General features: G+C 37.4%; 1 protein-coding gene and 1 pseudogene across 8 annotated transcripts in view; one reads left to right on the top strand and one right to left on the bottom strand.

The window, feature by feature from the left end:
* Positions 1-12,534, top strand: part of LCLAT1 (lysocardiolipin acyltransferase 1) — a 144,898-nt gene that overhangs the window by 41,336 nt on the left and 91,028 nt on the right. The gene's annotated exons all lie outside the window — the stretch shown is intronic.
* LOC109395896 (ferritin heavy chain pseudogene) lies at positions 8,121-8,688 on the bottom strand (annotated as a pseudogene).

Raw genomic sequence — 12,534 nt, 5'->3', positions numbered from 1 at the left:
ATGTATATCTAGGAGTGGAATTGCTGGGTTATATTGTACCCTATATTTAACATTTGGAAGACTATAATAAGTAATTTGAACAAGGAAGTTAGTCTTGAATAACCGGGAAGAGATATGATATAATAGTTATACTAACCAGTCTTTCTGCAATAGTTCCATATAATAATGTTCCACTTAGTGTGGGAGTATGTGGTTTTAACGTTTGTATCTTATAAGGAAACCTTGTGTAATAACAGGAAATAGTTGAAATTTAGTGAGTGTGCTTGCCATTTACACCGAAAAAAATTGGTGACATTTTCATTTAAAAAATACTCGCTGTTAATAATTCACATTGTTGGAAACAATTTGGATGAAACAAAACCCAACAGGAATCCTGAGATTTGGGGAAAACTTCCTTGGGATTAACCAATCACTCACTGTACAGTGTGCACCATAAAGAAGAATGTCAAGAGATCAGCCCCTTTTTCTCTTTTGTCCTAGCTTGACTGAGTACTAGTCTTCCTCCAGGCCCAGGCCTTCTTTGCATCTTAATGCCTCTGAATGTTTTAGTTGATTGTCTTAGCCATCTGTGGTCCCTTTCTAATGGAAAAAGCACTGAGCTGGTAACTGGAGCTAGGAGGGCTTAGCCTAGCTACCTCACCACTGGCTGTGCCACTCACTGTGAGCACAAGTCAGGTCCCTTAATGTTTTTGCTTCCCACTTTCTTCATTGGTGTAATGAAATAATCATCTGTGAAACCAAAAGATGTTTAAAGCTCGGTGATCTTAATTCTAGCTCTAGACTTCTAAGATTTTACAAACTGATTGTTGCACATACAGATTTTTCATGAATTTGACATTTAATATATGCTTCTTTGCACAAGGTGTGATCAAATAATATGGTGAATGTTTAAATAAAAATTATTTCAGTAAAAGACAGATTGTCATCATTCCCCATCAAAATACTGCCCCTTGCTTCGAACACACTTTTCCCATCTTTCTTGCCACTTTCTGAAGCAGTTTTGGAAATCCTCTTTCGTGAGTGTCTTTAGTTGCGCTGTCATGGCTGCCTTGATGTCCTGAATCATTTTGACTTTGGGGAAGAGCCACGGTGCCAGATCCGGTGAATATGGTGGATGAGGAAACACCGTAATGTTTTTATTTGACAGAAATTGCTGTACCAGAAGTGATGCATGACACAGAGCATTGTCATGACGGAGGATGATTTACAGCATGCTTTAAAACACACCTTCTCTCAACTGTAGCTCATACCTGACTGACTACACAGAACAAGTTGAAACTTGTCACACAGTTACTAAGGTTCACCGCGCTGTTTCCTGTATTGAAGATCCCTGTCTTTTTGTTGGGTGGCACTTGACAGCAGCATTCACCGTATTTGTTGATCACAAAGGAAAGGCTCTGTGTCGCACATCACTTCCGGTATGGTAATTTCTGTCAAATAAACACATTACAGTGTGTCCTCGTGCACCTTATTCACTGGATCTGGCACCGCATGACTTCTGGCTCTTCCCCAAAGTCAAAATGACCATGAAAGATAAACGTTTTGAATCCATTCAGAACATCGAGGCAGCCACGACAGCACAACTAAAGACACTCATGAAAGAGGATTTCCAGAATTGCTTCAGAAAGTGGCAAGAATGATGAGATAAGTGTGTTCGAAAAGAGGGGAAGTATTTTGAGGGGGATTAATGGCAATGTGTCTTTTATTGTAAATAATTTTTTAAAATTTAAACATTCACTGCATTTTTTTTTATCATGCTTTGTATTGCTTCCCTCTCCCTCCTTTCTTTTCAAATTTGCTCTTCTCTCTTCACCTGGTTGATATGACCCAGGAGGGTAAAGACTCTTTGTAGTACCTTGGCTGAAGATGGTTAATGTTTAATAGTGCAAATATTATTATATGAGTTTTAATGATTGTGAAGTGACTCTAATTGGTAGTTGTTCTCTGTTCAAATGAAACGGTTAAAACAACTTGGTAAATTTACACAGATACTTTAACTTTTATGTTTTTAACTAAAGTAGACATGGATATATAATCAGAAATGAGTATTCTGTTTTTGCTAACTTTTTAAATAATTGTTTTTTGGTTTTGTTTTGTTTTGTTTTGTTTTGTTTTGCTAGAACTTTATTTAACGAATGAGACTGTATATATCCCTGGGCTCATTTTCCATGTAGGAAGTATTTCAGTAAACTCTTTGTTTGCTTTCTGACAGTCTATGTATGTCCATCACTTCGTTCTTTAATTATACATTTTACTGGCTAGCTCTGTGTTTCATGAAGGGAAAAGCAAAACATGGACTTAAACTTCAAGCTAACAGAGGTAAATGCTCCAAAGTAAATTGAATGATGGTTTTGAGTGACAGTTTTTAGGCTAAGGATCCTTGGGGGTGGGAGGTGCCAATGTGCTTTAGTTTACTTAGGGTACTTTGTCATTCCTATCTCAACTTATGGTTTCAGTGGTTTTTAATTTGTAAAAATTTATTTTGAGTTTAAAGCATGGCAAACAGTAATTTGACCATGAAGTATGGGTTATTTCTACCTCAAAATTTAATCGTTTTAACTGATCATGGGATCATGGAAAAATAGGCATAACTGGCATTACTGGCAAGCTGATTTATTTTGGCTGCACTTAATCTTCCCTCCTTCTTTTCTCTCTCCTTTTGTCCCTTCCTTCTTTCCCTTTTATTATGTAAGTATCAAATGGAAATGTCCTCTTTTTAAAACATTACTGAAAGGTCTGTTCCTCTTTGACCACCATCCTTAGTCACAGCTTCTTCCATCTTCATGGAAGTGGCCATAGTAACATTGGCATGAATCTTTCTATTACACAGATTTATGTGTACTTCTATGTATCTATATAAACCATATAGCATAGGGGTTTTTTTACTGGGTTTGCAAGATGTGGTTCCCTCCTTCCAAAAATGGTATTCTACTCTTTTTCACTTAGCAATGTGTCTTAGAGAGTTGCTCATTTTAGAAAATATATAATAGCTTGACCTCATTGTTTCCAGCCTCTGTGTAGTGTTTCATGATGTTGAATATACCACAGTTTATTTAGCCCTTCCCCCGTTAATGGACATTTATGTTTCTAATTTTTTGGTTACAGACAATGCTGCAATGAAACATCTTTATACTTGCAATTGAGTATTTCCCTAGGATAGATACTGAGATGGAATCTATGATGAAGGCATATTCAAAATTATAATAGCTACTTATCAGTTTGCCCTGTAAAGTCTGTACTGCCTCCAGCTATGGCAAAGACACCAGCAAATGATTTTTAGAATATCAAAGAAAAAACACACATTTTTGCCAATCTGTGAGAAAAAAATGGTGTTTTGTTGTTTTAATTTTCATTTTCCTGAAAATAATGAGGTTGAACATTTCCTTGTTTATTTACCTTTTGTATTTTCTTCCTGTAAATTACATATATCAAATTGGATTACTTATAAAGTGTCCAGTTTAAATTATTATATAGATATAACTTTTTGGTAATATTGTTGAAATATAAGATACATATAGAAAAGTGCATAAATCACAAGTATACAGTTCAGTGAATTTTTATAAAATGAATACACCATGTATAACCATCTTTCAAATCAAACAGAGTATTACCAAAACCCTTGAATGCCCCTGGTGCATTCCAGGTACTACCCCATACCTCCCAGGATTACCAGGATCCTTCTAACATAAATTAGTTTCTCTGTGAACTTTAGATAAATAGAATCATGAAGTATATACCCTCCTATGTATTAACTTTTGAATACATTTTAAGTAAAAGAATTACATCAGTGTTTAGAGAACTCTAGTTGTACAGATAATTTCTTCTCTCACTAAACTTCAAAAGATAAGTAGTGTCATTTTTATACTACTATAGATGTCCTTATACAGTTCTGAGAACACTCAGAGTGACCCCCCTCTCCCCGCCACCGCAACTCCCAGAGTTAACAGACTTGTTGACTGAAATCCAGTTGATGGTTCAAAGTTCTTTTTGCTTCGTTTTGGGTAAATCTGAGGTTTGACCCCATTCTGCTCTTTAATTATCTTGTGTTTTATCAAAATTGGTAAAGTGGTTTCATTTTTGTCTAAGTGCTCTGTAACTTAGAATGCCTGCTTACCTTGGACCTTTTTGTATTTGGGAAAGTATTACTCTCTTGTGCTGCTTCAGGAAGTATGAAATTGTCTAGTTTGTCCCTTTCCTGTTACTGTTTGTACCATTTTCCCAAACACGTAAAGGTGCCAGAAAAACTTGACACATTATCTTTTCAGCTTCCCCCCCGCCTACCTTATGAACCCTTAATGGATATGGAAAGTTGTATTAAGTTGTCTTTTTGGCTTATTTTTGTGTGCTTATCAAAGGAGTATGCCTTTTTGTCTTCAGGATATCTTGACCATAAATTCTAAAATAAAATTTTTTAGTGATTTCCCAACACTATGCTTTAGGAGAGACTTTTTTTTTTTAATTTAGTAAAATAAGTAAAGGTGAATAAGTCACTAATGGTGACATTCTTTTAAATTTAGTTTTAATAAGTTGTCTTCTTCCTAAAAGAATTTCTAGTGATTTACAATAAAAAGTCTATGTGATAATGCTAATAAGAATAAAAATAAAAGATTGTAAGAAGAGAAAGATATAATAATAACCATAATCTTTGCTTCTGGAATTGAATGTTAAATTTAGCTATGAGCCACACTGTCTTTTGAGAATTGAAAGGAAAACAAATTCAGCTTTCATTGGGGAATAAAGGAACATACCATCAGGCGAGACAGATGTGTTTATGTTTCTAAATTCCAAAAAATGCAGTAGTGTTCATTACAATCAGGTCATGCAAAGAAACATGCATTCAAGGATTTAAAAGTGTATCGGTGGATTTGAAAGAAATTAATTAGCTCATAAATGTTTCACTTACGTTTGTGAAAAAACTAAATCAGTATGATTATGTCTGGGTGTGAACTATTCATCTAGCTTAAAAGAGTAATGCATAAAGAGTGTTTGGCTTAAATTATTTAAATAATGAACACAGTTAAATTCTTTCACAGTGTAGAGTAATCTCAATAATCAGGCTATAATTGTTTTGGCTATCTGGTAAAACATTTTTATTTTCATTGCTAAGTGATTGTTTTGCAATACTTATTACATATGCATATATATGCAATAATTCACATTGGTTTTCACACTTTCATGTTATGTATTTGATTTTGTCGATTGAATCATGATCAACATGTTGCTTATTTTGGAGTAGTCTTGGAAAAATTATAAACTTGTCTCATGTATTTGTCTCAATTGATTCCCAAGGATTGTTTTTTCTGGTAGAGTATTTGACTAGGGATTATAACAAAGAGAGATAATCCTAACCTGGATTTATTAATGTGTTCTTAAAAATTTTTTTTATTTTTTATTATATATAAGCTGAGCCATCCCACCACCTGTTGGCAGCTCAGCAGCTGCTCAGCTCGGGCCGGGCATCGAACCGCTGTTGCTCAGAGCTCAAACTCTTGAGCGAGCTCTTAACCAACTGAGCCACTAGGCCAGCCCTTCTTAAAATTTTTATAATAAAACTATTTTAGTTGTAAAGTAATATGCTTATTCTTTATTAAAAAATAGAGTAATATAAAAGTACATGAATTAAAAGTGAAAGCTCTGTTCCTTCCCTGTTTCCACCAAGGATGGTAATCACTAAAAACATTTTTTGTGGTTGCTAATGTATCGTAATTAGAACAGTGTATGATATATGTTGTGTGTGCAGATTGGCAAAAATATCTAAGTTTAGCCATTGATGGAATATTTTAAAAGTCATTGTTGGTGCAGCATTATTTGCAATAGCCAGTATTGTAAGTGCCCATTAGTAGACAATTGGATAAAGAAGATGTGGTACATATACTATACAATGGAATATTACTTGGCCATAAAAAATGAAATCTTACCATTTGTGACATCATGGATGGAACTAGAGGGTGTTATACTAAGTGAAATAAGGCAGACAGAGAAAGACAAATACCATATGATCTCACATATGTGGAATACAAAAAAATAAAATAAAATAAATGAACGAAGTGGAAACGACTCATAGATCCAAAAAACTAAATGATGCCAGATTGGGGTGGGGGGTGGTTGGAGAGCTGGGTGAAAAAGGTGAAGGGATTAAGAAATATGAATTAGTAGTTACAAAATAGTCATGGGGATATAAAGTACAGCATAGGAATAGAGTCAATAATATTATAATAACTATGAGTAGTGCCAGGTGGGTACTAGACTGATGGGGGGGAGGGTTGTCACTTCGTAAATTATATAAGTGTCTAATCACTATGTATATACCTAAAACTAGTATAAAATAATATTGAATGTCAACTGTAATTGAAAAAAAAACAACTAAAAAATATTAGGCTTTTCTTCAATATCCAAACTGATTCACTATTTTTATTGCATATTTTATTTGCTATTGCATTTGTCATTTCTAAAACAACCAGTTGTCTCTCAATCTCATTGAGAATATTATTTTTATTAAATAATTTAATAGTAATAAAAAGTTTCGTTTAAAAAAAGTAGCCACCATCCTTAAGAAATAGAGTATTGCCAGTACCTTAGAAGCCACTTATCGCCTTACCATGAGAACTGTTATCCTTTTATGTTAGTCATTATTTTTTTTTAAATTTTATCACGGATGTATGTATACCTAAATAATATATTTATAATTTTTGGGGGGGAAAACTTGAGAAGTAAGCATCATCTATCTAACACTGCCCCTAAAATGAAGACTCCTAGAAGTACAGAGCCTCTGTGTGATAGTCTGACCTCAGCTTCCCAGAGGTGACTAGATCCTTTTCTGGAGAAGGTCGTGGGCAAGTTCATGTGTAAATGAGTCTTGGAAAACCACATTCAATTGACATTGGTTTTCACACTTTCATTTTATGTATTTGATTTTGTCAATTGAATCACAATCAACATGTTGCTTATTTTGGAGTAGTCTTGGAAAAATTATAAACTTGTCTCATATATTTGTCTCAATTGATTCCCAGGGATTGATTTTTCTGGTAGAGTATTTGACTAGGGATTATAACGAAGAGAGATAATCCTAACCTGGATTTATTAAGCATCATCTTAATAAATGAAGTAATAAATGGAGAAGTAAGCATCATCTATCTAACACTGCCCCTAAGATGAAGACTCCTAGAAGTACAGAGCCTCTGTGTGATAGTCTGACCTCAGCTTCCCAGAGGTGACTAGATCCTTTTCTGGGGAAGGTCGTGGGCAAGTTCATGTGTAAATGAGTCTTGAAAAACCACATTCAAGGGTTAACCATAGTCATGGCGTCTGGCAGGACTCTGCAGGTATTGATGGGATCCTTTACAACCTAAAATTTACAGTTCCACTGTGACATATCACTTCCTCCACTGAGTGCATAGGAGGTAAGTAGAACAGAATAAAGGTCTATTGAGATTAGGATACTGGACAGTTGGCCAGATTATAACTACCTAATGATTTGTTTGTTTTTGACACCAGCCTTGTAGTGTTCAAATTTCAGCTTTGAGTTTCAGCAAAATTGCACATTACTTACATGTCAGGGACCTTTGGGTTGTTCATGGGTAGTTGACTATGTGGGTGTTAAATATGTAAATATCAAGAGCCTTTTGTAAAAAGTGCCTGGCAAATAGTAGGTGCTCAAAAGGTAGCCAAAAAGATAGGCCTTTGGGAATGTTTTTCCCAACTTCCTCACCTGTAAGCATCCAGGTTAAGTGGTGTGGTCGTGATCATCAGGCTGTTGAGTGGTAGAGCTGGGTCATATGATTCTGGCTCACAGACCTCTCTGATACCAGCATCCATCAGTGAGCGCTGGGGTTTTTGCCACATGTCCCTGCACTTTCTGTTTTACAGGGCAGAGAAGCTTTATGTTCTTAAGACTCTTAATAAAACTAATCTGTATACTGATTGAATCCATGCTTATATGTACCATATCACTACTTTTTCTGGGGAGGTACCAAATTATTTGAAGGAATGATACAAATGAAAGAACATGAGTACATGATTTGGTACAACTTACAGGAAAGGTAGAGGTGACCCCAACATGCATGCACTGCTTTGGTGAGCAGGGAAGGCACCCCTATACCTGCTGGAAGCCAGCCAGAGGCTTAGCTTTCATCATGGGCTCGCAGGGTGTGCTTGTCAAAGAGAGGCTTTGCCATGCCAGATAAGGAGGCTTCTATCTTGCACAAGTTGGTAACATGGTCACCCAGTTCTTTTGATGGATTTCACCTGCTCATTCAGATAATGAGTCTCAGTGAAGTCACACAAATGGGGGTCATTTTTGTCAGTGGCCAGTTCGTGCAATTCCAGTAGTGACTGATTCACACTTTCCCCCAAGTGTAGTGCACATTCCATTGCATTCAGCCCATTCTTCCAGTCGTCACGGTCTGGTTTTTTGATATCTGGAGGAAGGGCCACCTCGCTGGTTCTGTAGCTTCATCAGTTTCTCAGCATGTTTCCTCTCCTCACGAGATTGATGGAGAAAATGTTTGGCAAGTTTCTTTAAAGCGACGCCATCATGATCAAAGTAGTAAAGAGACGGAGAGGTGGGGTAGGAGGTGTAGAGCTCCAGGTTGATCTGGCGGTTGATGGCGGCCTCGGTCTCCGGGTCCTGGGGGCAGTTCTGACACACCTGCGAGAAGGACATGGTCGTCATGCGGGTGGCGAAGGAGAGGCGGCAGTGCAGTGCTGGGCCAGTGGCTGGGTCCTTAGGGCTGTCCGAGGGCACTGTGAGGAGGTGTCAGAGGGTTGGATCTGAGTGGCTAGCCCAGATGGGGACAAGCGCCAGGTTCCGTCTAAGCACTGTAAAGCGGAAGCCGTGGCGACTATGGCAAAGACCGTACCATATCACTGTTAACATTTATCCTAAAGCAGGAGTCATATGCCTTAGGTTTTTTCCCCACACATGGTGGGATGCTAAAGGTGTCACCTTTAACATGGCTATCCTGGCTGAGGTGTGTGCACTCTGTCCCTAGGACTTGTGCCTTTGTGATTTCTTGCAGCTCCCCAGGGTGTATCCTATACCCTGTTAATATCTAATGAGTTACAGTTCCCTGCATAAGCCATGCTGTTTCAAATTTCTGTGACTCTGCATGTTTTGTGTTAACTGCCTAGAGTAATCTCTCCCCTCCCCCAAACTAGCATCCTCTGAGAGACTAATGCCTTCTTGAACCCCTTTTAGCAGTGTTCATCTAGCCTCACTTTGATCTATTAAACACCTGTTGCATACCTCTGTTACACCTCTATTATAGCATGTATCACACTGAATTGCAATAATTTCTTAACATACTGAGCTCCAGTATTAGCCTGTGAGAGAAATACTGGTTAACATTTGAATTATGTGAATAAAATAACTAAGGCAATTTTGTGAAGTAAAATGTGTTTTCCTTCCTGAGCAAGGAACTATAGGCATCCCCCATGGAGTCCATTCATCCTTGTCCAGAGTATCCACCCACATTGTCGTACTCCAAGAATAATGTACGCAGCTGAGTAAGAAGCCCAGGTGGGCTGTGTTTTGCTTCTGTATTCTATTTTGCCTTTGGTAATACAGTCATTTTTTAAAAGATGTTAATTGAGGAATTGGGGAGGGGAACAGTGTTGGGGAATTGGGGAAGGGAACAGTGTTGGGGAATTGGGGAAGGGGAACATTGTGTTTTTCCAGGACCCATCAGCTCCAAGTCCAGTTGTTGTCCTTCGATCTTAGTTGTGGAGGGTGCAGCTCAACTCCAAGTCCAATTGTCAATTTCAGTCTAGTTGCCGGGTGTAGTCCACCATCCCATGTGGGAGTCGAACCGGCAACCTTACTGTTAAGAGCACACACTCTCACCAGCTCAGCGGCAGCTCAGCTTGGGCACAGCTCACTGACCCATATAGGAATCGAACCGGTGACCCTGTTGCTCAGACCTTGCGCTCTTAACCAACTGAGCCACTCGGCCTGCCCAGTGCAATCATTTTTGAACCACAGATAATTAGACAACGTTGGCAAGCATCAGAATCACATTATGAGCTAGGAAGTTAGTGGGGTAAGAGTGCATATTAACTCACTGAAGGGAAAGTGGTTCTACAGGAAAAGGTCTTAGGTTACACTGAAATAGTCCTAACTTTTTAAGATGATCAACCATTTAGTGTTCTCTATATGTTTTTGGCAATAAAATGGATATGCCATTTTAAAACTATGATTATTCCTTTTCCAAATGGCTTTTTTTTTTTTTGGAGAATGCCGTCAGTATTATATAAGGAATATTAAATTGCAGTGTTTGTAATGCTCAGTGTTATGGCCTTTATTTTTTATTTTAATGGATTTTTAAAGAGTAGATGTTTAATTTAACCAGACTTGCTTCCAGCAGAAGCTGGGATCCTTGTCTTTGGCCCTCCTCAAGGTTTTGTGTGCTATAGGAGTACGTTGTTGGGTGCTAGGGAATGCTAACGTTAGAAAGGCACTAGGTTTCCTTAGGAAGTTCCTGTGAACTTCTGAAATTTGGAAAAATTTTTGCATGAGGTATTAAAATTTGGTCTAGTATTGTGACATCTTTATTTTATAAACTAATTGTTTTAAAGTGTGTGTTTAATAACAGAAGTAATCTATTCTTGAAAAAGAAGCATAGTACAGCATTTTAGACTGAGCATGGATTGTGACACCAAATTACTATATTTGGGTTTAAATCTCAGCTCTGCCATTTACTAGCTGTATAACATTGAACATGTTATTTAACCACCTCGTGCTTCAGTATCCTTATATATAAAAGGTGGGGTAATAAAAATGCTTTCACTGTGGGATGATTAGGAGTGTTAATAAACAAGTTCACATGGATGTAAAATATATTTCATGTATTTTGTGAAATATATGAAACAGAACGTGACATATTCTAAAAAGCTCATGTAGCATATTTTTTAACTTATTTTTTAATCTATATACAGTAAAAAATATCACTTTTTAAAGTCTCTGAGTTTCAACAAATGCATAGTCTTGTAACCGTCACTGCAATCAGGAAACAGTTTCCTCAGCCCCCCAAACTTCCCTTGTGCTGCCCCATCATAGACACACCCTCTCCTCACCCCTAACCTTTGGTAGCCACTGATCTGTTTCCCTGTCTTACAGTTTTGCCTTTTCCAGAATGTCATATCAATGAAATCATGCAGTAGAAAAAAATCATGCCTTTTGAGTCTGACCTCCTTCATTCAGCATAATGCATTTGAGACTAACCCAAGCAATGCATAGATCAGTAGTTTGTATTACTGGGTAGTAGTCCATTCTGTGGACATACTACGATTTCTTAATCCATTCACTCCCTGACCAACATTTGGGCTGTTTCCAGCTTTGGGCAATTACGAATAATGCTGCTGTAAATAATCGTGTACAGGTTTTTATGTCAACATAAGAGTTCATCTGCCCTGGATATTCAGTAGTGGGATTGCTCATAAGTGTACAGTTAACATTGAAGAAAATGCCCAGACTTTTCCAGAGTAGCCATACCAGTTTGCATCCTCCCCAGCAGTGTATGCGAGTTCTGATTGCCCTGCCTCCTCATCAGCACTTGATATTGCCAGTTTTTAAAATTAATTTTCGCTATTATAAATAAGTGTGTAGCTACTAGCATAATTCTTAACCAAGTTTGTGTATCAAACCCTTGAGATTTGGAAGAAGTTATGGAATGGGGGTAGATTAAATGTAGGGCCAGGGAGGAGTTCATAAGGAGGAGATGGGGAGATCATTAGACTTAGTGTGTCTGTCACAGTCACTGTTGTATCCCCAAATGACTAGCACAGTGCCTGGCACACAGTAGGAATCTCTTTGTATGTTTATTGAATCATTGAACAAATGATTGAGAGGTTAGGGAAGAAACAGTAGTAGGATGGAAAATAATTTTAGATTAGACTTGGTCTAAGTAATTCCAGTATATTCATGTGGGGACACATCCCTTTATATCTGTTTAAGTCTATGTTTAAATACGTGTTTAAAAGTTGACTCAGTTCTCTGATTCCAAGCCCCTTTGCAGGAAACAGCAGAAGGCAGAAAAGATTTGAGGCTACTGACAGCTTATGTGGATTTAGAAAAGTCATCTTTTTCTTTGGTCCTCAGCTTCATCACTGTCAAATGAAAACATTTTATTTGATTATATCTAAGCTCCTTTAACTATAGTTTTTTTTCTTATAATCACATCAAATGCGAGATAGTTTAGTAAGTGAGCAAGAAGCATGCCTGAGCCTTTGATGTGGGGGTGGGGATCAGTTATAGATGAATACACGGTGAAATGCAGCTCATCAGGGAGTTTGGGGTGGATCTCAACAGCTAGCTACCTAATGGCTAATTGGCAGAAACAAATAGTAGATAGAAAAAGGTTGTTACAGGATTTCAAAGAGAGTAGCAGCATTGCAGGAATTTTTTTTGGTGGGGTATAAAAGGAAGTAGGGGTTGAGAATTTTGGATTTGGAACCTTTTTATTTCCTATTAAGAGAAGCTTTAGGTTAAATGAAAAATTGGAGAGAAGCTGCCCATGTCTTTTAATGCAAAGAGGGAGG

This window comes from Hipposideros armiger, unplaced genomic scaffold (assembly GCF_001890085.2).
Source record: "Hipposideros armiger isolate ML-2016 unplaced genomic scaffold, ASM189008v1 scaffold_493, whole genome shotgun sequence".
Classification (NCBI taxonomy): Eukaryota; Metazoa; Chordata; class Mammalia; order Chiroptera; family Hipposideridae; genus Hipposideros; species Hipposideros armiger.
This window is presented reverse-complemented; position numbering and strand designations above follow the sequence as displayed.